This window comes from Erinaceus europaeus, chromosome 19, assembly GCF_950295315.1.
Source record: "Erinaceus europaeus chromosome 19, mEriEur2.1, whole genome shotgun sequence".
NCBI classification, from domain to species: Eukaryota; Metazoa; Chordata; class Mammalia; order Eulipotyphla; family Erinaceidae; genus Erinaceus; species Erinaceus europaeus.
Window position 1 is genome coordinate 49,310,334 of NC_080180.1, and position 23,741 is coordinate 49,334,074.

Genomic DNA, 23,741 nt, shown 5'->3' on the forward strand with positions numbered 1-23,741 from the left:
AGCCACAGGAAGTCATTAAAATCCTACACAGTTGTCGAATGTAAAGGCATTAATTCCCCAATAAAGAAATTAAAAAAAAATCCTACATAGTGCCTTCTCCAAGCTCAGACAGTTATAGACAAATGCTTAGGAGAGCAGTCAGGACCCATTAAAAGAATCCCAATTTCTAGACATAAGACTTGACCTTTACTGATAAAAACAGTGTCATCCCCACTCTTCTGAAGAATAAATGCAGGGGTCAGGTGGTGGTGCACCTGGTTGAGCACACAAGTTACAGTGTGCAAGGACCCCCGTTTCAAGCCCCCAGTCCCCACCTGCAGGGGGAAAGCTTCATGAGTGGCGAAGCAGTGTTGCAGGTGTCTCTCTGTCTCTCTCCCTCTCAATCACCCCCTTCCCTCTCAATTTCTGGCTATCTCTATCCAATAAATAAATAAAGATAATAAAAAAAAAAAGAAAATGGGCTTAAAAAAATAAATGCATATGGGCCAAGTGGTGGCACACTTGGTTGAGCGCATGTTACAGTGCACAAGGACCCAGGTTCAATCCCCCTGTTCCCACCTGCAAGGAGGAAAGTTTGTCTGTCTCTGTCTCTTTCTCTTTCTCTATTATCTCCCCTTCCCCCTCAATTTCTATCTGTCTCCATCAAATAAATAAATAAAGATAATTAAATAAAACTTTAAAAAGAATAAATTCACACACAGCAAACTCAAGAATAAAATGAAAGGTGCCACCCACTTCCACTTTGCCAGCCTTCTTCCATCTTTTTCAGTGAAAAACGCTATTGAGCAGTGATTGAGAACTCAACCCTGAGATTAGCTGAGGTTGGGTTAGAGTCCCTGGCTATGTAACTACGGAAACTACATGTCCTCCCTGAACCCCATTTTGCTCATTGATCAACTGAGAAAACAACACCTACCTACTTCACAAGGCTGGGTAAAGACTGAACGTGCAGTACCTGTAGGGCATAGGGCATAGGTCGTTCCTCCATAGTCAGCAGCAGTGTGGGTCCTATTCCTATAGAATGAGCTGGCATCTGGCATATGTTGTTAAAATTTCGGATGCTCTTGCCGGGCCGGCTAGCTTCACGGTGGTGAACAGAGACGCGGAGACAACGGCTGGGCAGGGCAGCTGTATTTCTTTATTCAGGAACAACGATTCACAAACTAAGACAAACTAATCACCAAACAGAACTCTGCTGTCTCTTTGCGGCGGCGCAAGCACTCTCTCTTACGCTGGAACTCAGGAACCCTCTCCCTTACTCTCCAACTCAGAAACTCTCGCACTCTCGCACTCTCGAACTCCGGACCTCAGGAACTCTGTCACTGGGGAACTCAGGAACTCTGGCTAACTCTGGCACTCTCGAACTCAGGAACCCTCTCCCTTACTCTCGAACTCAGAAACTCTCGCCCTCTTGAACTCCGGAACTCAGGAACTCGGTCACTGGGGAACTCAGGAACTCTGGCTAACTCTGGCACTCTCGAACTCAGGAACCCTCTCCCTTACTCTCGAACTCAGAAACTCTCGCACCCTCGCACTCTCGAACTCCGGAACTCAGGAACTCTGTCACTGGGGAACTCAGGAACTCTCGGACTCCGGAACCCTCTCCCAGGGTCCCTTGGGGCGGGGCCAAGCAGGCCCGCGAAATTAACAGGACTCATCCAATTCTCTTGGAGGGGGAGGGCTAGAACAAGCCAATGTAAAGCATACGACAATTCCCCCTTTTCTTTTTAACTAAATGACTATAGTATCAAGGGTGTGGGGTGAACAGAAACATATATAACCAAAACCAGCATGTTGCCAAGGGAAGGCCTGAGGGGGCCATATCTGAAAAAAAAAACATTTCTTGTCTCTGGGGGGCTACTTGCCTCGACGGGCATTTGCATGGGGGCGGGGAACGGCCTAGGGTCCCAAAGGCAGCTGGCTGCAACTTACTTACTATGAAACAAAACTTGTTATTAGCATATCTACTGCACGATCTAACATTTCTAATAGAGAAGGAATTTGAGACTTTTACATATCAACAACGTCTTTTAACCTTTTGTTACACCCATTCAAGATGGAGACACACCCTAGGTGTGGGCCTGAGAGGAAACCTCAGGCATGAGAATAATTAGCATAGCCATTGTGCGATCTACCATTTCTAATAGAGAAGGTAGTGTTTTACATATCAACAAGTCTATTTAACCTTTTGTTTAGACCAACTTAGTTGAAATATATTGATTGTTAACTAATTTTTACCTCAGACTTTAAATGTAAGTTAATTTTTATCTTTATGAGAATTACGTTGAAAACCTTTTTCATTTATCTTTGACTAGTAAGAATTTAGCCTTAAAGCTACTGTTTACCAAACTTTATAAACATACACATAAACATAGTCATTAATACACGAGGAGAGAAACCTTTGTTACGAAGACATGTCATTTTAAACACGAATTTAAATCTATATTGTCTTAGTTGTTGGGGGGGGTTCACCATCCGGAGGTGGCTTCCCGCGCAGCTCCACTTCTAGGAATTGCAGGTTGCGATCTCTGCACAAATCTCTGCGTACTCCAGCTTGTCTGTCTTCAGACCGGACCGGCGGCTGGAGATCTCGTGTGCCCAGTTTTGGCAGGGAGCCCGGGAGTCCGGGAGGCCCGGGATGGTTCCAGAATTCATAGAAAGAGGGCAGGCAGGCCATCTTTGTAGAAGGCGTGAGCCTAGGTGCCCAGGGGTGGTGGCCATGATAGAACGCCGCGGCCCTGCCCCATGGCCCTGCCATGTCTGCTGCCCTGTTCGCAGTGGCCGAGCAGTGTGGAGGGATCACGCGTCCAGTGCCCTGCGCCACGCGGTGGAGAGCCGGCTCCTGTGGGCTGGCCTCAGGCTCTTGCATGTTGGCATCGGGCTCCAGCATGTTGGCCTCAGGCTCCAGCATGTTGGCATCGGGCTCCAGCATGTTGGCATCGGGCTCTAGCGTGCTGGCATCGGGCTCTTGCATGGTGGCGTAGGCCTCCTGCGGGCTGCGGGGCTGCGGGGTTGCTGGCGCGGTGCGCGGGGTTGTCTGGGCGCAGCCGGCTGGCTGGCTGTTTGACCAGGTGGAAACAGCAGCTCCGCGCCTTGCCTCCCGCCCGCTGGCTCTTCCCGCTGGCTGTTGTGAGTTCGCCAGAGCTAGTGGAAACCACAGAGTGGTCCAGAGATAAATGTTCCAGAAACAGCAAAACAGTCTTGTGAAGAAAGAGCAGAGGCCTTTGGAGATCTCTTCACAAGCAGAAGAGAAGGCCATAGTGCATAGGTAGCCAAATTGTCTTTACTTATCTGAGAGATGCGCAGGTCAGGTCCACGTGGGCGCCATTTGTTGTTAAAATTTTCTGTGGCTCTGGCCGGGCTGGCTGGCTTCACTGTCGGGTAACAGAGACGCGGAGACAACGGCTGGGCAGGGCAGCTGTATTTCTTTATTCAGGAACAACGATTCACAAACTAAGACAAACTAATCACCAAACAGAACTCTGCTGTCTCTTTGCGGCGGCGCAAGCACTCTCTCTTACGCTGGAACTCAGGAACCCTCTCCCTTACTCTCCAACTCAGAAACTCTCGCACTCTCGCACTCTCGAACTCCGGACCTCAGGAACTCTGTCACTGGGGAACTCAGGAACTCTCGGACTCCGGAACCCTCTCCCAGGGTCCCTTGGGGCGGGGCCAAGCAGGCCCGCGAAATTAACAGGACTCATCCAATTCTCTTGGAGGGGGAGGGCTAGAACAAGCCAATGTAAAGCATACGACAGGCATATGCTGACTGACTGGTGGGTATAGAGGACAAGGAAAGCTGAAAATTATTTGTTTGACAGCTGAATTATTTGTTTGCAAACTCCATCTCCTCCTCTTCCTGTATACCACTATCTTCACAGCCAAAGATGCTCTTTTGGTTTGACTTGATTCTCTCTGTCTGAAATTTTAGTAGTACAGTTTCTAATACTGAGTGGCTTTTGCAATAAAGGTGGGATCTTTGCCGCATCACAACTCCCCATAACTAGGCTGAAGGCTGGTGGCAGCCATGTCTCTTCTAATACTTAACACATCATCAGTAAAGACTTACTGTCCTGGGGCTCAGTGGTCGTGCGCTTAGTAGAGTGCACATGTGACCATGTGCAAGGTCCCAGGCTCCCACCTGTGTGGGGGTGGGGTGGGGGAGGTGGATGCGGTGGAGGGCAGAAGCTTCATGAGTTCTGGAGCACTGCTGCAGGTATCTCTTCTATTCTCTGTGTCTCTGTCTCTATCAAAAAATGGAATGGTGGAGTCATGCAGGCACTGAACCCAAGTGATAAGTCCAGTGACATATATATATATATATATATATATATATATATATATATGTTTTGTTCTTCATTCTTACAAAGACTTGAGTGAACTAGCAATAACAAATTCAGCCTTAGTAGATCAATTCCTGGGGAAGACATGAAAGTTTATCCTAGGGAGTCAGGCTGTAGCGCAGCGGGTTAAGCGCAGGTGGTGCAAAGCACAAGGACCGGCATAAGGATCCCGGTTCGAACCCCGGCTCCCCACCTGCAGGGGAGTCGCTTCACAGGTGGTGAAGCAGGTCTGCAGGTGTCTATCTTTTTCTCCCCCTCTCTGTCTTCCCCTCCTCTCTCCGTTTCTCTCTGTCCTATCCAACGACGACGGCAACAACAATAATAACTACAACAATAAAACAACAAGGGCAACAAAAGGGAATAAATAAATAAAATAAAATAAATATTAAAAAAAAGAAAGTTTATCCTAAATATTTTATGTCTCAAATAGTCAGCCCTTCCCAAGTCGTTTAGTCTTCCACGACACCAGCAGTGACATGTTGGCTGTAAATGTTTTTTTTTATTAGTGAGTTAATATTGATTTACAAAATCATTAGGCAGCAGGGATATAATTCCACACTGTCCCCACCGCCAGAGTTCTGTGTCCCCATTCCCTCCACTGGAAACTACAGTTTTCCCAAGATTGCAGATATGGGTTGACTATTATTTCTATAAATATATATTCCCATCTTTCCTATGGTCCTGCATTCTCTTCTTTTCTAAATCATACCTGTTACTACTACCAAATGTCTTCCTTTTTTTTCCTCTTCTCTCTCCAGGTCCTGATGGAATCGGAATTTAGAGCCCTCTGGTCATCTTCCCCCTATCATTTCTCCCCCACTGGGAGTATGGACCAAAGTTCCTTTTGAAGAGCATAAGGTGAAAGTTCTGGCTTCTGTAATTGTTTCTCCACTGGACATGGAAACTGGCAGGTGATTCTATACCCTCATTGGCTGTAAATTTTATTGTGAACAGAGCAGATGACTCTGAGCATTTGGGAAGTCTGCACAACACATTTGGAAAGCTTGGTTTCATTCCCACTTATGGAAAAATCTTGCAAGATAGCTTGCCTGAAAGAGAAGTATTCCCTTTTAGAATCTCAAAATCCTAGATCCTTAACAACTGGTTATGACCTCAACTCAGCTCCACAGACAATCGCCACATGGTTGCAGGAATGGAGTAATGTGACCGAGAGAGAGAGAGAGATATGACACCATACTGCAAAAGGAGGAAGTACTTGTCTGTGATCTCTAGTCTATGGCTAAGAGCCTAGTGAAGAATCCAGGTGTCTGCCCCTATTGTTGTACAGGAGACAATATACTATGTCCCTCAGGTGCGTTTTCAACTTCCGCTTGTTCCTGCTGGTCCTTTGGGTCTCTGCTCACTTGCAAACCTTGACTATCAGGACATTTACTTGGGTCTGGAATCTATAAGATATTGCCCTGAATATATCATTTTTCTGCCTTATCTTCCCAGCATGGTTTGGTATTGGTTTTGACCAAGAATTCTTGAGTGAGGGTAGATGGAGTTTTGTAAACATTAAGGGTCTATAATATTTTTTAAATATACTTTGTTTATTTTAATGAGGGATACGAAAGAGAGACCAGAACACTGTTCAACTCTAGCTTATGGTGATGTTGAGGATTGAATCTGCAACCACAGAGCCTCAGGTATGAAAGTCATTTTCATAACCACTATACTATCTTCCTACCCCTCTGCATAATCTTTTGTAAACCAATCTCTCCCCACCCCCCCCCCCTTCCCTCCAGGGTTATTGCTGGCTTTCACTGCCAGCACTACAAATCCACTATTCTTAGTGGCCATTTTTTTCCCCATTGTATATCATAGAACAGTGAGAAATGGGGGGGGGGGTGGAAAGAGAGGGAGAAAGAAAGACCCCAGCAGACCTGCTTTGCTGCTTGTGAAGCATTCTCCTTGAAGGTGGGGAGCTGGGGGCTTGAACCCGGATCCTTGCATCTGTCCTTGCGCTTAGCACTATGTACACTTAACCTGGTGTGCCACCGCCCAGCTCCCACCAATAAATCACTGAAAGTCTATCGTTACTACTCTCATCTTTAGTGAATGCATCATGGTCCTTTGCTCATTTTTGTACCCTACAACTTATTCAGTGCTTAGCATGGGACAGGCACCCAAATAATTCCATCAAGTGAATTAATGAAGACTTTGCAGTGATTGAAATTAAGAATTTAACAGATGAGCTCAGCACCAGATCAGACATGTATAAACTGAGCGAACAGAGAGAGCTGAGCAGAAAATTCCCAGGTTGCTACAGCTGCAGAAAGAAAAAATAGAAATGTGTGGTTTCTATCTCCATGAAAGTTACAATTTAGCAAAGAAAAGGAGAGTGACATCCAAGAGCCAATTTGTGAACAAAAGGCAGAATTGTATATAAGCAAAGAGTAGAGGAGGGGGAGTGGTGGAAGGATACACACCGTACACCGTGGACACTTACCATTCCTCCTTTGCTGCGTGTCTGTCAGATTAGCCTCCATTTGCCAAGTGCAAAGATGTGGGTAGGAAACCATCCAGCATGAACAATAGCCATGTTCTCATTGTTTTAGATTTTGAATGATGTCAGCTGAAACTCTTACTCCCTGGGGTTTGTGTGCTGACAGTCATAATACCAGGTTGGTTTGCTGAGACTTGGTTGAAAACTAGAGGACAGGGATCTTGTAGGTCAATTTCATGACATTTGTATGCCAATCAAACTCTGTGGACCACAGAACCTCGTAGAGGGCCTTTTTGTCCTTAGATGCACCAGCCATGCTCACTCAAATTCAAGGAAGATGTGACAGAAGACATAAAGATTCTTCTCAGTGGTGTAAAGAAATCACAATGGAGAGTGAAAATCCTGAGGCAATAGATTGGCTGACCTCTGCCAGAACCCAGGGAACAAGAAAAGGAGGCAACTCCAAAAACTCGAAGGAGAAAGTCTTACTAAGTTGGCCACTGAAGAGGGTCTGTGACCGTAAGACCCGGGGAGTCAGCCTTCCTTAGGGAACCCCACTCTAAGAGGAAGCTGGAAAATGAATAGACATGGGTCCCAGATCAGATCAATGGGATTTACAGTGAATGGTATTTATATACTTTCCCCATTTGGGAAGCCACTTACTGCCGTGGCCCAACTTTCTACTCCTATTTCCAACTTTGACACCATCTCCCCAGACAAAACTTTTAGCCAACCTCCATGTTAGCTGTCAGGCCCAGACAAAAATTAGTAAAGTCATGGGCCCTTTGGAATATATCTAAAATAGTCTTCCTAACTTTTTCCAGAATGGAGACTCCAAATCTCATCTGCTATATTTTTCATTTAGCTTCCTGATTATTAAACAATTTGTTCTGCTTTATATCTTAATGCTTTTCAGCCACCAAGTTACAGATGTTACCATGACGCCAACCTGACTTCCCTGGGTAGATGACCTCACCAATGTGTCCTGGAACCCCACCTCCCCAGAGCCCTGCGCCACTAGGGAAAGGTAGAAACAGACTGCCAACAGCCTTGTGCAGCAAAGAAGCAAGTAAAGGAGCCAGACCTCCCACCTTCTGCACCTCATATTGATCCTCATACTCAAAGAGGGATAAAGAATAGAAAAGCTTCCAGTGAAGGGGATGGGATATGAAACTCTGGTGGTGGGGAACTGTATGGACTTTTACCCCCCTCTTATTCTACAATATTGTTGATCATTATTAAATCAATAATAATAAAAAAGTAATGGGGGCTGGGCACAGCGGTTTAAGCCCACATGGCACAAAGCTCAAGTCCTGGAGTAAGGATCCCGGTTTGAGCCCCCAGCTCCCCATCTGCAGGGGGGTTGCTTCGCAAGCAGGTCTGCAGGTGTCTATCTTTCTCTGCTCCTCTCTGTCTTACCGTCCTATCTCCATTTCTCTCTTTGCTATCCAACACCAACAACAACAGCAACGATGGCAACAATTGCAACTACAACAAGCGCAACAACAAGGGCAACAAAATAGGAAAAATGGCCTCCAGGAGCAGTGGATTGATAGTGCAAGCACCAAGCCCCAGTGATAACCCTGGAGGCAAAAAATAAGTAAGAACTCTGACCTCATTCTCTTCTGCAACTCACTGAGTAAGCCTACCAGACAGTAGAAGGCAAGAAAGGGACAGATGGGCTAGTCCATTGAGATCAGCATCCAGAGGCAGGGGCACTTTGGCAAAGGGTCGGAAGAGAGCATTACCACTATGGGACAGTGGGCCACAAAGTGTGAATCCCTCTTCAAAATAAGGGGTGCAGGAAGCCATTCCAGGGGGAATATGGCAAAGGGTAGCTTTGTACTCTAGATGTTTGAGCCACACTTATGAGCTTGCCTGGTATCTAGCTGCTTGAAGATGTCTTTCATTGAAGCTACTCTCCCCTTTCCTATCTCTCCTTTCTCAAATGTCCTTATCCCCCTTTTTGTTTTTAATTGTTATTTGTTATTCATAGTATGTTTCAAGACTGTAAGGTTACCCCTCCCACCAGAGTTCTCTCTCCCCAACATCCCACCTCCCAAAGACAAGCACCATAGTTCTCACAAGTCTTAGCAACAGTTTTCTTGCTTCTGTTTTTTTTTTTTTTTGAAGTTCATGTGAATCAGATCTCTAGATTCCACATATGAGTGAAACTATATCATAGTTGTCTTTCATCTTTTTACTTATTTTGATAAGCATAACCACCTCCAGTTCTATCCATTTTGTCCCGAGGGACACAATATCATCTTTCTGATGGCAGATTGAGGATGAATTAGAGACAACTAAAAAAGAAGTCAGAGATCTCAAAAAGATGTTAAGAGATACTGAAAACAACAACAGAGACCTATGGGATGACTTCAAAAGAAATAATATACACATTATTGGCTTACCAGAGGAAGATCTGAGTACACATATGTTCTTAGCAGCACAATTTCTAATAGCCAAAATCTGGAAGCAACTCAGGTGTCCAACAACAGATGAGTGGCTGAGCAAGTTGTGGTGTATATACACAATGGAATACTACTCATCTATTAAAAATGGTGACTTCACCATTTTCAGCCAATCTTGGACAGACCTTGAAAAATTCATGTTGAAAAAAAAAAGAAAAATTCATGTTGGGAGTTGGGAGGTAGCACAGTGGGTTAAGTGCACATGGTGCAAAGCACAAGGACCAGTGTAAGGATCCCGGTTCAAGCCCCGGCTCCTAACCTGTAAGGTAGTGCCTTCACAGGCCGTGAAGCAGGTCTGCAGGTGTCTATCTTTCTCTCCTGTCTTCCCCTCCGCTCTACATTTCTCTCTGTCCTGTACAATAACAACAACAATAATAACTACAACAACAATGAAAAACAAGGGCAACAAAAGGGAAAAAATATATATATAAAAGAAAAATTCATGTTAAGTGAAATAAGTCAGAAATAGAAGGATGGATCTCACTCTCAAGTAGAAGTTGAAAAAAAGACCAGAAGAGAAAACACAAGTAGAACCTCAACTGGAGTTGGAGTATTGGCACCAAAGTAAAAGACTCTGGGGTGGGGATGGGGGTGGGGAGAATACAGGTCCAAAAAGGATGACAGAGGACCTAGTGGGGGTTGTATTGTTATATGGAAAACTGGGAAATGTTATGCATGTACAAACTATTGTATTTACTGTTGAATGTAAAACATTAATTCCACAATAAAGAAGTTAAGAAAAAAAAGATTATGCAAGAAAATAAATATGAAAAAAAAATACAATAGCATGCTAATATGGACAAAAGAAATCTGGACTAGAATCCCACTATGTGTACAGATCACAGCTTTCACAGCCACTCATCTCTTGTTGGACATGTAGGTTGCTTCCAGGGTTTGGCTACTACAAATTGTGAGAAATAAGCACAGAAAGGGGAAACACAAAATAGAACTTAGACTGGGTTTGGTGTATTGCACCAAAACAAAGGGCTCTGAAGAGAAGAGGCTTTCAGGTACTAGCTCATGATGGTGGAGCAGCGAGAGTGCTTTGCAGAAAATTGAGCAATGTTATCCATGTTTCAACAAATGACTGTATTTACTGTAAACTATTAATCCTCCTAATAAAAATAAATTAAGAAAAAATCTGGATTAACTATCTTGATTTTAAACAAATCTCACTTTAGGGCAAGGAAAACTTTCAGAAGTAGAGAGGAAAAATTTTCAAGAATGCCTGACAATCCTTACTAAGCATCAACTTAAAAAGGAACATTGGAATATATGAAATAAAAACTGCTAGGACTCCCAGAGGGATGAAGAACAGGGAAGCTTCCCATGGAAGGGATGGAACACGGAGCTCTGGTGGTGGGAACTGAATGAAATTGTACCCCTGTTATCTTACAATCTTGTTAATCGTTATTAAATCACTAATAAAAAGATTTTTAGGGGGTCGGGTGGTGGCGCAGTGGGTTAAGCGCATGTGGCACAAAGCGCAGGGACCGGCATAAGGATCCCGGTTCGAGCCCCGGCTCCCCACCTGCAGGGGAGTCGCTTCACAGGCGGTGAAGCAGGTCTGCAGGTGTCTATCTTTCCCTCCCCCACTCTGTCTTCCCCTCCTCTCTCCATTTCTCTCTGTCCTATCCAACAACGAATTGCGTCAACAAGGGCAAGAATAATAACCACAACGAAGCTACAACAAGGGCAACAAAAAGGGGGAAAAAAATGGCCTCCAGGAGCGGTGGATTCATGGTGCAGGCACCGAGCCCAGCAATAACCCTGGAGGAGGAAAAGAAAAAAAGAAAAAAAAAGATTTTAAAAAAATGAATAGGATTCCAAGGAGAAATTACAGGCAAAGAATCGATTTTTAAGAACATGAACTTTAAAATCTACATTAACAAGTTCAATCTTAATCCATTCCATAAACACACACATATGTGATAATGTAATTTATCCATTAGCACAATGAACAATTATGCAATAATTCCAATAAATGCAGGAAAGTATTGAACATACTTAAGAAACTTTTAACAAACAGTGAATTTTCATTCTCTGATTAGGAATATTGCAAGGCACAGTTTAGTTTAATCAGTACATGCTGAAAACTATCTTCTGGAGATTAAGATGGGTCAAGAATGTCAGGCCACCATCTTTTTCTGTTCAACATATCACTCTTATTTATGGTCACATCCACTTCCAGAAGGAGGAGAAAATAATGAGCTTTAATAAGTGGCCAGAGAGAAATAAAAATAAGAGATTACAAGATAACAAGACGACATGCATGAAACTCGATAACTTAAAACTTAAAAAAACACACCATTGGGGGTCGGGCGGTGGCGCAGTGGGTTAAGCGCATGTGGCACAAAGCGCAGGGACCGGCGTAAGGATCCCGGTTCAGCCCCCGGCTCCCCACCTGCAGGGGAGTCGCTTCACAGGCGGTGAAGCAGGTCTGCAGGTGTCTATCTTTCTCTCCCCTTCTCTGTCTTTCCCTCCTCTCTCCATTTCTCTCTGTCCTATCCAACAACGAATTGCGTCAACAAGGGCAAGAATAATAACCACAACGAAGCTACAACAAGGGCAACAAAAGGGGGAAAAAATGGCCTCCAGGAGCGGTGGATTCATGGTGCAGGCACCGAGCCCAGCAATAACCCTGGAGGAGGAAAAAACAAACAAACAAACAAACAAACACACACCATTAAGATGTTCTACAACTTCACACATCACACACTTTCCTTTCCATTTCATCTGTTGCCTTGGGGTTATCTTACATATAAGGATTTCAATTTTTTTTCCCCCAGGGTTATCGCTGGGGCTCGGTGCCTGCACTATGAATCCACTGCTCCTGGGGACTATTTTTTCCCTTTTTTGTGGCCCTTGCTGTTTATTGTTGTTGTTGTTATTTCTGTCGTTATTTTTAGATAGGACAGAGAGAAATGGAGAGAGGAGGGGAAGACAGAGAGGGAGAGAGAAAGATAGACACCTGCAGACCTGTTTTACCACCTGTGAAACGATACCCCTGCAGGTGGGGAGCCAGGGGCTTGAACTGGAATCCTTATGCCGGGCGCTCTGCTTTATGCCATGTGCAGAAAACCTGTTGTGCTATTGTCCAGCCCTCTCAAATCCGTTTTTTTAAATTTGTGTTTATTTATTGAGAGATATAGAGAAAACAATCTCACAGAGAAAGGGGTAATGAGAGAGAGAGAGAGAGAGAGAGAGAGAGAGAGATTGCAAAGCACGCAGCTCTGCTCAACTCTGTGCTGGGGATTGAACCTAAGACCTTGGAGCCTCAGGCATGAAAGTCTTTAACTATTATGCTGTCTCCCCAGCTCCAAAACTCGAAATATATGTTGCCAAGGAGACTGGAGGCCCTTGGGTAGCATCTGTTGACTCCTATATGAATTATGCATTGCACCGTTTGCATAACAATGCTTGCAACACCACAGGCTGTGTGCTTATGTAGGTGACATTCAGCTGGAATGTTTTCATTCTTAAAGTAGCCAGGGGTAGAGACCACTTCTAGTGGTGGTGATGTTGGGGAACCTGAAGGTCTCTCCTTTGAACCTCCTAATCACTCTCTCCATCAATGACTGAGACTCTGGGTATAATGGCAACACATGTGAACCCCTTCTCCTGAACACCGTGTGAGTCAGCAACCACAAGTTTGCATTGTGGAAATAGTTTTGGCTGTTGGGGCAAATTATCCCGAGCTGGTGGAGACTGTTATCTCTTCAGTGGAAAGAAGGAGTCATCCGAGGGTGAGGGTAGGGGGCAGAATGAAACCAGAGGGGAAGACTAGCAATTAGGCTAACTCGATAGCAACATGGGAAAGGCTCGAAAACAAATATTCCACTGAAACTCAGTATGGAATAGAGCCAGAAAATTCCTGGGCAACCACACAAACAAAAGCTCTCATTTCACAGATAAGGGGCCGTGGGAGGTTGTGACTGAGTCAGATTTACACAAGTTAAGTCACTGGGCAGAGAGCCACAGCGGGACTCCAGAGCTCTGTTCTGACCGGTTCCAGGTGGCCTCCAAATGCTTCCTGGACAGTCTGCTCTTGGTACTGGCATGAAGGCTTTCTTTCTTGAGCCTTCTTGACTTTGTGCTTGTTTTCTTCAACTCCAGTGTCACTTTATTGAGGATATGCTGACTCACCAGATTTTTGAAAACTGTGTTTAAACTAAGGAGCAACTCTTTCCTCACTAACACCATTCTCATTGGGAACAATCCTAAGCCATCTGCGTATCAGAAAAATGGATATACCTTGATGGTGTGTGATTGTGGGAGGAGACACTGTAATTCAAGCAGAGAGGAAATACAAAGGTCTGGCATTCCCTAGATAAACCCACTATATTTTTCCTTCTTATGGGATAAACACAAGGCCCGTTTGTTTTCCTCCCTTCCTCCCACCCTTCCTCCTTCCACTCCTTCCTTTCTTCCTTCCTCTCCTTCCTTCCTTCCTTCCTTCCTTCCTTCCTTCCTTCCTTCTTCCCTTCCCTCTTTTGCTCCCTCTTTTTCTCTTCTTCCTTTCAGAGATACAGTCTCACACACGCTGAAGTTTACTACTCAGGGTCACTTATTCATTCATAAGGAGAGAGGAAAACCAACCAAAGAAACAAACAAAAACAACCAGCACTGGTTCTTTCCCCAGTGCCATCACATGCTCAACTGAATGCTTCTTGATTTGTTTCTCTTTCTCTCTCTCTCTCTCTCTCTCTCTTTCTCCCTCTCCTCTCCTCTCCTCTCCTCTCCTCTCCTCTCTCACTGGAACACTGATCAGCTCTGGATTATGGTGGTGCGGGGAATTGAACCTGAGACTTTGGAGACTCAGGCATGAAAGTCTCTTTGCATAACCATTATGCTATCTACCCCCGTCCTCTAGGCCACATTCTCATGCTGTTAAACAAAGCCCACATATTAGGAGAAGTAGCTAATGCTATGTACTTTCTCCACGTAACTGTGAACATTTTCAGCTTGGACATTTTCACCCCCAGCCTGGTCATAGTTGCAGTGTTCTGTCTCTCTCGGAATTTGGGGAGCACAAACATGGACACCGTACACGTTTTCTAGATGGTGTGCATTTCATCCCCAGGGAGGGATGAAGAAAATGAGGGTATTTATTATTTTGTTTCATGTGTAACCTGTAAACCTTGTTTACAGTAGACTCTTGAACTTGACACATGGTGTGATGTCCATGGCTGTTTCAACCCCTGAACTTGGATGCTGGACTCTGTGTGAAGTTGGGCTTGCCCTCCATGAATGGGGCCCTTGGCCCTTGGCCCTTTCTCCCACCGCCCCATTTTCTCTCTCTCTGTAATAATGTTTTGCCCTGAGTCAGAAATAGCTCTTTACAAACCATTCTTCTTCTTTATGGAGACTGAATAAAGATGCATGTCATCTGACAGCTTATACAGTAATGCTCACGTTCTCTTAATATGATACACAGCACTCGGGTTTGAGGCATCTTCAAACAATCAGTTTCTCATCTTCCCTTTGCCCCCACCCCTCTCCCCCAAAGGGAAGGAATAGGGAAAGTCACTCTAAGTAGGAGTTAGTAGGAAACTATTGGTCCCCAGTACAAGTTTAGGGATTTAGTTTTTGGTATGTTTGTTTGTTTTTCTTATTGCCACCACCAGGGTTATTGCTGGGGCTCAGTAAGTAAGCTCAGTGAGTTTGCTGCTCCTGGTGGCCACTGATTTTTATTGATAGAGACAGAAATTGAGCCAGAAGAGAGAGATAGAGAGGGAGAGAGAAAAAGACACTGGTAGCATTGATTCACTGCTTATGAAGCTTTCCCCTTTGCAGGTGGGAATTGAGGTCTTGAACCTGGATCCTTGTGCATGGTAACTTGAAGTTACTACTGGGTTTGCCACTGCTCAGCTCCTGTTTATATGTGTCGTATCTTGTTAAAATAGCCACACAGTGAAAATCATTGAGAAAGTTCAACCAACTTGAGGAGGAGTCATGACTTCATAGGACTCAGGGCCGGTGGAAGAATCCAAGAAAGAGCTAAAAGTCTTTCTTGTCTACAGACTCTTAGGGTTTCCCCTAAACTCTTAGGGGCCCCCTCTGCCTCCACATCAGCTGGCTCCCAGAACAATAAGCAGAGCAAATTCAATGTGATTCCGTTATTAATGCTTTTGTGGGCAAAGTCTTTTTGGTTCCATTGTTGCCTTCGAGGCACAGGCATAAACAGCAGCAAGCAAAGATGCACCCAAAACCCTTTGGCCTTTTGGAGTGAGATAATCTAGCTTCCCACCTTTTAGGTAGGGTCAGAGTTTACCTTACACCTTACCCAACCCCCTGGCTCCAAAAGCAACCCCTTCCTTCTTCCCTCATGCCTCCTTCCTCCTGGTTTACTCTGACATTTTCTTGGCTTCTGGAGAGATGTTGACACAGAAATTCTACTTGTCAAATGATCCTGTAAAACAAGCATTCAAGTGTCAGCACAGGGCCGGATCCTAGAGGGTGGGGCGTGAGGGGGGCGGAACCCAGAGGAGAAGGAGAGAAAGAAGAGCGACTCCACGAGGGCTTTCATCTCCCTCCAGCCATCTGCAAGTCATTTAGACCCAGTTTCCAAGCAGCCAGGTTGTTTGGCCCCAGTGATGCAAGCACAGGAAAAAGAAAAAGAACCAGAGCGATCAGGACCTGTTCATTCTGCAATAAACAGATAAAACTTTCTCTCTCTCTCTTTTTTTTTTTTTTGCCTCCAGGGTTATTGCGGGGGCTCAGTGCCTGCACTATGAATCCACTGGCCCTGGAGGCTATTTTTTCCCCTTTTGTTGCCCTTATTATTATTGTTGTTGTCATTGCTGTCGTTGTTGATGGATAGGATAGAGAGAAATCAAGGGAGGAGGGGAGAAGAAAAAGGGGGAGAGAAAGATAAACTTTTAAGGCCTGCCCCAGACCAAGCCATTAGTGTGTGGTCAGACGGTCTGCAATCTCTTTCCAGTGACAAATCCCATCTACTAGCTCTGACTTGTTGACACATGGCACAGACCAGACACCCTCAGTCTCTGGATGTGAGAGCAGTTGACACCCTGATAGGCCTTCTGCCATCCTTCTGGGTGCTTTCCTGTCACCTCAGGATAAAACAGAGACTCCACATCCGGATGTGGAAAATGCCTTGTGAAGAAGCCAGTCGCTGCTCTGTCTGGCCAAACCCACAGCCTATCTGTGCTTGCTCCTTATTCTCAGAAGCTTGAGAAGACTCAGTAAAGACTTTAATTTTGTTTGCAAGAACCAAAAACTAAATGCTAAGCAGTGAGGTGGAAACGGGAAGGCCCAATGACTAGTGAATGGATAAAGATGATATTGTTGGGGTGGACAGTGCAGGACTACTCAACTGTGAAGAATGTTGAAATCGTTCACAATCCAACAATGAGATGGATCAAGAGGGCAGTAAAGCTTAGTGAAAGAAGCTGGATGGAGGACAGACACCATGATTCCTCTCACATATGGCAGATTCAGAAAACTAACAGATGTACTAAATAAAAGGAAGATACAACCAATTAGTGTTTACAACAAGGGAACAAGAAAAATCTTGGGGGGAATGCCATAATCAAGACAAAAGGGAGCACATGTTGGGGCTGGGTGGTGGTGATGCACCTGGTTGAGCACACACATTACCATCCATAAGGACCTGGATTCAAGGCCCCAGTTCCCATCTGCAGGGGGAAGCTTCGTGAGTGGTGAGGCAGTGCTACAGGCATCTCTCTCTTCCTATCTCCCCTTTCCCTCTCAGTTTCTCTCTGTTCTATTAAATACAATAATTAAAAGTTTGAAAGGAGGGCAGCTTAGTTTCTAATGACCCACACCTGAAACCCACAGCATTTTTTAATGCCCAGAATGCCTCAAAAATCTAAAAGTGAAAAGCTCAATGTATACTTGACTGAGTGGAGGTGAATTGTCCAAATAAGCACTAAACCACATAAATTAGCCAGAGCATTAGTGAGCTTCCCACAACTCCAAGGGAGGATATTCACTAAGTATAAGATGGCCAGCTGAAGAGCTAGTGGGGTAGGGGTGATGCCTCCCTCTCTGCTCCCACAACACACACACACACAGACACACACAGACACACACAGACACACACACACACACACAGACACAGACACACACACACACAGACACACACACACACACACACACACACACACACACACACACACACACACACACGGCACCACCCTGCAGCTGGTATTCAAAGACAGCAGCTGCAGCTCTGCCTTGACCACCCAGATCTCTTCTCAAACTCTTCCGAAGCTGATTGGCTAATGGAGTCCCTCCCAGAGGACAAACTCACTGTCTTCACTTTGCAAACTGACTTCCCTCTCTGGAAGGTCTGGAAGGAAGACAGCCTCTGCACTTTGTCTCCTCTCAGAATGCTTCCCCTGGTGACCCCTGCCCTCAATCTGGCCTTGACCTTATCAAAAAGACTCTCCATGGTTGGCCCTCAGTTACTGGTCAACCTCATTCCCCCCACGTTGCCGCCTGTGTACAGCACACCCCTCAGTCTCCTTATAGACACTCTAAATGGGCCTTTGCTGGATATGAGGTTGGGGATATTGAACATTGCCTTTGAGATGGTAATACTTTTTTTCATTGACGTGAGATTGGTGAATAACATGTTTCAGGTACACAGTATTTTAAATGAACACCTCTATGTGCTACAATATATCTGTCATCAGAATTCTGGTTTCTGGTTTTGACCACCATACAGCAACCACTTTAACTCAATTTACCTACTCAAACATTGGGGGTGAGAACATTATGGTTATGCAAAAGGACTGTCATGCCTGAGGCTCTGGGGTCTCAGTTTCAATCCCCAGCACCACTGTGAGCCAAAGCTGAGCAGTGCTCTGGTAAAAATTAATTAATTAAAATAATAGATTACCCACTCCCCTCCCCTCTACCCTTCTAGCAACCACTAATTGGTTCTTACAGTCTATGACTTTGTTTCTGTTCAATTGGGTTCCTTTGTTTTGTTTCTTCATCTACCACATATGAGTGAGTTCATACTTCTTTTTCTAGCTTCTTTCACTTAGCACATTACTTACTAGGTCATTCCATGTTGTTGAAAATGGTGGGGTTTCGTCTTTCTTTTGAGTTGTGTAGCTTTCCATCGTTTTCAATAGATGGAGTCTTGCTCTCTCTCATTCTCCTGAGCAGTCTGTAAAAGCCTGCAAAGCTTCTTAGTAGTGCAATAGACATTGAGCTGAGGATGCATAGAGTTGTTTCTGATGGCTTGAAGATACAGACTACCTCACACTAGGGTGAAGTACCCTAGTGTTTTCAACTGACTTGCAAGGAGGTCAGCGAAAACACATCAGCATGGACTGAGGAGATAGCATAATGGTTATGCAAAAGACTTTCTTTCATACCTGAGGTTCTGAGGTCTCAGGTTCAATCCCCAACACCACCATAAACCAGAACTAATTAATGCTTCTCTCTCATTAAAATAAATAAAATCATAAAACATATCAGAGATGAATAATAAGAGACAAATCTGACTAGCTAATAAATCTATCACCAAAGGTGTTTTTTTGAATGGAACTGTCTTTATCCTTTATGTCCTTAGAAAAATTTCAACATAAAGCATTTGGAAGGAACTAGACAGTGGCACACCTGGTAGAGCACAAACATTGCAGCACGTAAGGACCTGGGTTCAAGCCCCCAGTTCTCACCTACAGAGGGTGATGGGAAGCTTCAGGAATGGTGAAGAAGTGCTGCAGGTCTCTCTCTCTCTTTCCCTTCCTCTCTTCTCCTCTCTCAATTTCCTCTCTATTCAAAATAAATAAATAAATAACATTTTAAAAGTTTGGAAAACAAATAATGATAATGATAGTCTTGCTCAGTGATGTGAAGGTTCAACAAATATATCTGCACTAGGGTGAACAAGGACTTCTGAGCTGCGGCATTACTGGGCAACCCAAAGACATCGATTTCCTTGCCTTATTGGCTTCCATTGCCTAATACCAGGTAACAGGCTTTGCATTTTCCTCAACTTAGTACCTGGAAGCCAAATGCAGTGTGAACCAAAGAAGTCACTGCTTTCCAGTAGTTGAAGTAAAGCATGTGGCCACAAGTTTACTAGTTTTAATTCTACATAAACCAGTGGCAAAAATGTATGCACCCTCTTGGATTCCCTGGGAATGAATGGGAAACGCAGGCTTCCTTGGAAACACTGTGTAGCATATCTGTGGGAATGTCCTGGAGAGTCATCTCACCCACAAACTAGTTTAACAACTGTGTAGCATTTACTCATTTCTAACTAGTGGATTAACATCACATCATGTGCAGTCAAATTTCAAAGAAAGCAAAGACAAAGACTTGATGTGAAATTCCATCGTGTTTATGATTACTATTATTTTCAGGAGCATCTGTGAAGCGAAGGATGCTTTTTCCCCTTTTGCTAGATATTTTATAGTTAAATGTCCTCCAGAGAAGGGTGGGGAGAGGAGACAACGGCTGGACAGAAGACCACAGCACATTTTCCAAGGAGACAAAAGTTCTCCAAGCTATGCATATACCAATCAAAGGACTCAAACCCACTCCATTCCAATTATAAGAGCTTAGTTTTGAATACTCCATTTTAATAAAATTCAAGACAGGCTTTTGGTTGCTCAATCTTTTTAACCAGGTGCCAAAAGTCTGGGCAAATGTATGGAAGCAGAGTCTCCTTCTCGGAGCTGCCCAGAAACTTTGATGTCTGTGCCCAGGGAAGAATCTAGGTTAATTTCCCACTCTTCCAAAAGACAATTCCTTTCTTGGTAAGGAGCATTCATCCTGATTTATCCAACTTGGAAGGACACTACAAACTTGGCATTCCAAACCTACTTATTAAAAAATCCCTCCTCTCTCCTTTTATTTTATTTTTTGATCAATCTTAAGAATTAAAAAAAAAAAATCAAGGATCCTCACACACCAAAGTCATTAACTTTTGCAATCCCCAAAATAAGAGAAAATAAAATTTTAAGATAACCCAAATGTTCTGCACAGAGACATCTTCAATCTATTATTATCCTTTCTTTAAAGTCAGCAAATAAACATGTTTTCCCTTTGATGCCAGATTTCATAATCTAGAAAGTGCCTTTGCCCAGTGCCTCTTGCCCCACCTGAGGCTTCTCCTGGAAGACTCTTACATAACGCACTGTCTGTTGTTCTGAAGACTTACTTAATTGTATGATTTAAAAATACAACTAGCTCCAAGTTTCAGTGAAAATGCATACAGATACCTCTGTGTGTTGCATTATTTTAATGAGTTACTACATATGGCACCTCATTCCTATTAGTGCTCAGTGCAAACATCTTGTCTTAATTCCACAGCTCTGTATTTTCTTTTTCTTTTTTTTTTTTCCTCTTTTTGCCTCCAGGGTTATTGCTGGGGCTCAGTACCTGCACCATGAATCCACTGCTCCTGGAGGCTATTTTTTCCCCTTTTTGTTGCCCTTGTTGTTTTATCGTTGTTGTGGTTATTATTATTGTTGTTATCCATGTTGTTGTTGCTGGATAGGACAGAGAGAAATGGAGAGAGGAGGGGAAGACAGAGAGGGGGAGAGAAAGATACATACCTGCAGACCTGCTTCACTGCTTGTGAAGCACCCCCCCCAAGGGGGGAGCCAGTGGCTCGAACCTGTATCCTTAGGCTGGTCCTTGCGCTTCGTGCCATGTGCGCTTAACCCACTGCACTACTGCCCGAACTCTCAGAGGTCTGTATTTTCTCCCAACCTTGAGCCCTTCTGATTCATTTCTGAATCTCAGTTGATGCTGTCCTGAAAAATGATGGGGGATGTCCAGGTTTCCAAATACTCACTTGGGGGCAGGGGGTTCCGTGGAAATAGCAGTATGGCAAAAAGATTTTCATGCCTGAGGATCTGAAGTACCAGGTTCAATTCCCAGCACCACCATAGGCCAGAGCTAAGCAGTGCTCTGGTCTCTCTTTGTATCTTTCTCTTTATATCCCTCTCTCTCATTAAAATGAAACAAATCATATATAATATATATATATATATTATATATGTATATATATCAGAAAATGTTCCTTTGGCATGCAGCACTGGAATTTAAAACATGCTGTATGTAAAATTCTTTCACAACAACGCAGAAGTTAGTAGCGGACCCAGGTAGCAGAAAAACATGTTTGCTTTGTGATACTCCTGCAAGGTCGATTTCATTATTCCCTCATTAAGATTTCTATAGGCAAGCTACCCAGCCCCTCTCCTGGCTGGTGGTCAAGAGAATGCTGGATGCATTGTTTATTTTATGCATAGGTGCAGCCAACCAAACATGCTAAACCACTTAGAGCTGTTTATTGACACTGGCAGAGAAACCCGGTTTTAGAGAAGCACATGACGCAGATTGTAGACTGTGGGCTTTTCAGGGTTTCTCTCCCCTCCCCACTTTGCCTCAGAACAGCTTTGAGCATTGAAAACATGTCAAGAATTTAGAAAGCAGCAAGCAATTGGACTTCTTTCTTTCTTTCTTTCTTTCTTTCTTTCTTTCTTTCTTTCTTTCTTTCTCTCTCTCTCTCTCTCTCTCTCTTTCTTTCTTTCTTTCTTTCTTTTCTTTCTCTCTCTTTCTCTCCCTCTTCCTTCCCTTTCTTTCTTTCTCTCCCCTTTCTCCCCCCCCCCGCAAAGCTACAATTTAGTCAGGTACAGTAGACTTTTCAGATGCAGCCAGTTTCACTTATTCAAAATGTGGTGCTGGCAGGACAACTCACTTGCTCACTTGGATAGCATGCTGCTTTGCCCTGTGTACAAGGCAGGTTTAGGACTAGTCCTCAAGTCCCCACCTCATCAGTGGAGGCTCTGGCACTGTGGTCTCTTTCATATACTCTCTGTTTTCTTATCTCTACAGGGGAAAAAAAGAAAGAAAGAAAGAGAAGGTGAGGGTTTTCTCCATCAGTGAATCCATATAGTGCTACAGATGTGTTTAGTCTGACCTACTGAGCAGAAGTCACACTGCAAACCACAATTTTATCATCGCATTTTAAAAAAGATTATTTATAAAAAGGAAACATTAACTAAACCATAGGATAAGAGGGGTACAACTTTACACAATCCCCACCGCCAGAACTCTAAAAAAAAAAAAAAAAGAGATAGATAGATAGAGAGAGAGAGAGAGAGAGAGAGAGGCTGGGAGTATAGATCGACCTGTCAATGCCTATGTTTAGCGGGGAAGCAATTATAGAAGCCAGACCTCCCACCTTCTGCATCCCACAATGACTCTGGGTCCATCCTCCCAGAGGGATAAAGAAGAGGGAAACTATCAAGGGAGGGGGTGGGATACTGAGTTCTAGTGGTGGAAATTGTGTGGAGTTGTACCCCCCCCCGCTTATCCTTTTTTTTTTCAGTGTTTCTTTTTTATAAGTAAAAATTAAAAATATATCCATCAAAAAATTCTTTTCTTAATTATTTTTTCCATTTTTTTCTTTTTTATTTGACAGGGCAGAAAGAAATTGAGAGGGGAGGGGCAATCAAGAGGGAGAAAGATAGATACCTGCAGACCCGCTTCACTTCTCATGAAGTGTCATCTCCCCCCATCCCCCTGAAGGTCGGGAGAGGGCCTCAAACCTGGGTCCTTGCACATGATAATATGTGTGCTTAACCAGTTGCACCACTACCTGGCCCTCTCATTTTTTATTTATGTTTTATTGTGGCAATTGTGGGTTACAAGATTGTAAGATTGCAGAATATAGTTTCACACCACACCCACAAACAAGGTTCTGTGTCCCTACCCTCCCACTTCCCCAAAATAACAGATAACCACAACAGTTCTCAGAAACTTTTAGAAATGCTTTCCCCTCCTTCTTTTTGCAAGTTCATGTATGTAAGTTCTCTAGATTCCACATGAATGAAACAATCTGCAGTTGTCTCTCATGTCTTTACTTATTTCACTAAGCATAATCATCTCTAGTTATTTTTCGAAATATATTTTTACTTATTTATTATTGCATAGGACAAAGAGAAATTGAGAGGAAGGGGGAAATAGAGAGGGAGAGAGACAGAGAGACATCTGCAGCCCTTCTTCACCACTTATGAAGCTTCCCTCCTGCAGGTGGGTAGCAGGGGCTCAAACCTGGGTCCTTGCACACTGTAACATGTGTGTTCAACCAGGTGCACCACTGCCTGGCCCCAATCACCTCCAGTTTTATCCATTTTGTCCTGAAGGACACAATATCATCTTTTTTATTGCAGAGTAATATTCTATGGAATATATAATATATTTCATAATTTCTTTATCCAGTCATCTGTTGAGAGACATTTAGGCTGCTTCCACTCTTTGGCTAGTGTGAATAATGTAGCTATGAACACAGGGGTACACAGGTCTCTCCAAATTAGTGATATGTGATAAATCCCTAAGAGTGGTACTGCTGGGTCATAAGGTAATTCCATATTTGAAATTACTAGTATAAGATGTCCATGTGGCCAATTCACCACACCCAGCACACTACTTTGTTCCAGCACCGGACTTCCAGTGTCTCAT

At 43.9% G+C, this 23,741-nt stretch overlaps 1 long non-coding RNA gene across 1 annotated transcript; it reads left to right on the top strand.

Moving 5' to 3' along the window:
* The first annotated feature begins 5,105 nt into the window (after window positions 1–5,105).
* LOC132534747 (uncharacterized) lies at window positions 5,106–8,258 on the top strand. The gene is made up of 3 exons (XR_009546455.1): window positions 5,106–5,254; window positions 5,910–5,992; window positions 7,709–8,258. It is a non-coding gene; the product is annotated as an uncharacterized LOC132534747 (long non-coding RNA).
* Window positions 8,259–23,741: the final 15,483 nt, after the last annotated feature.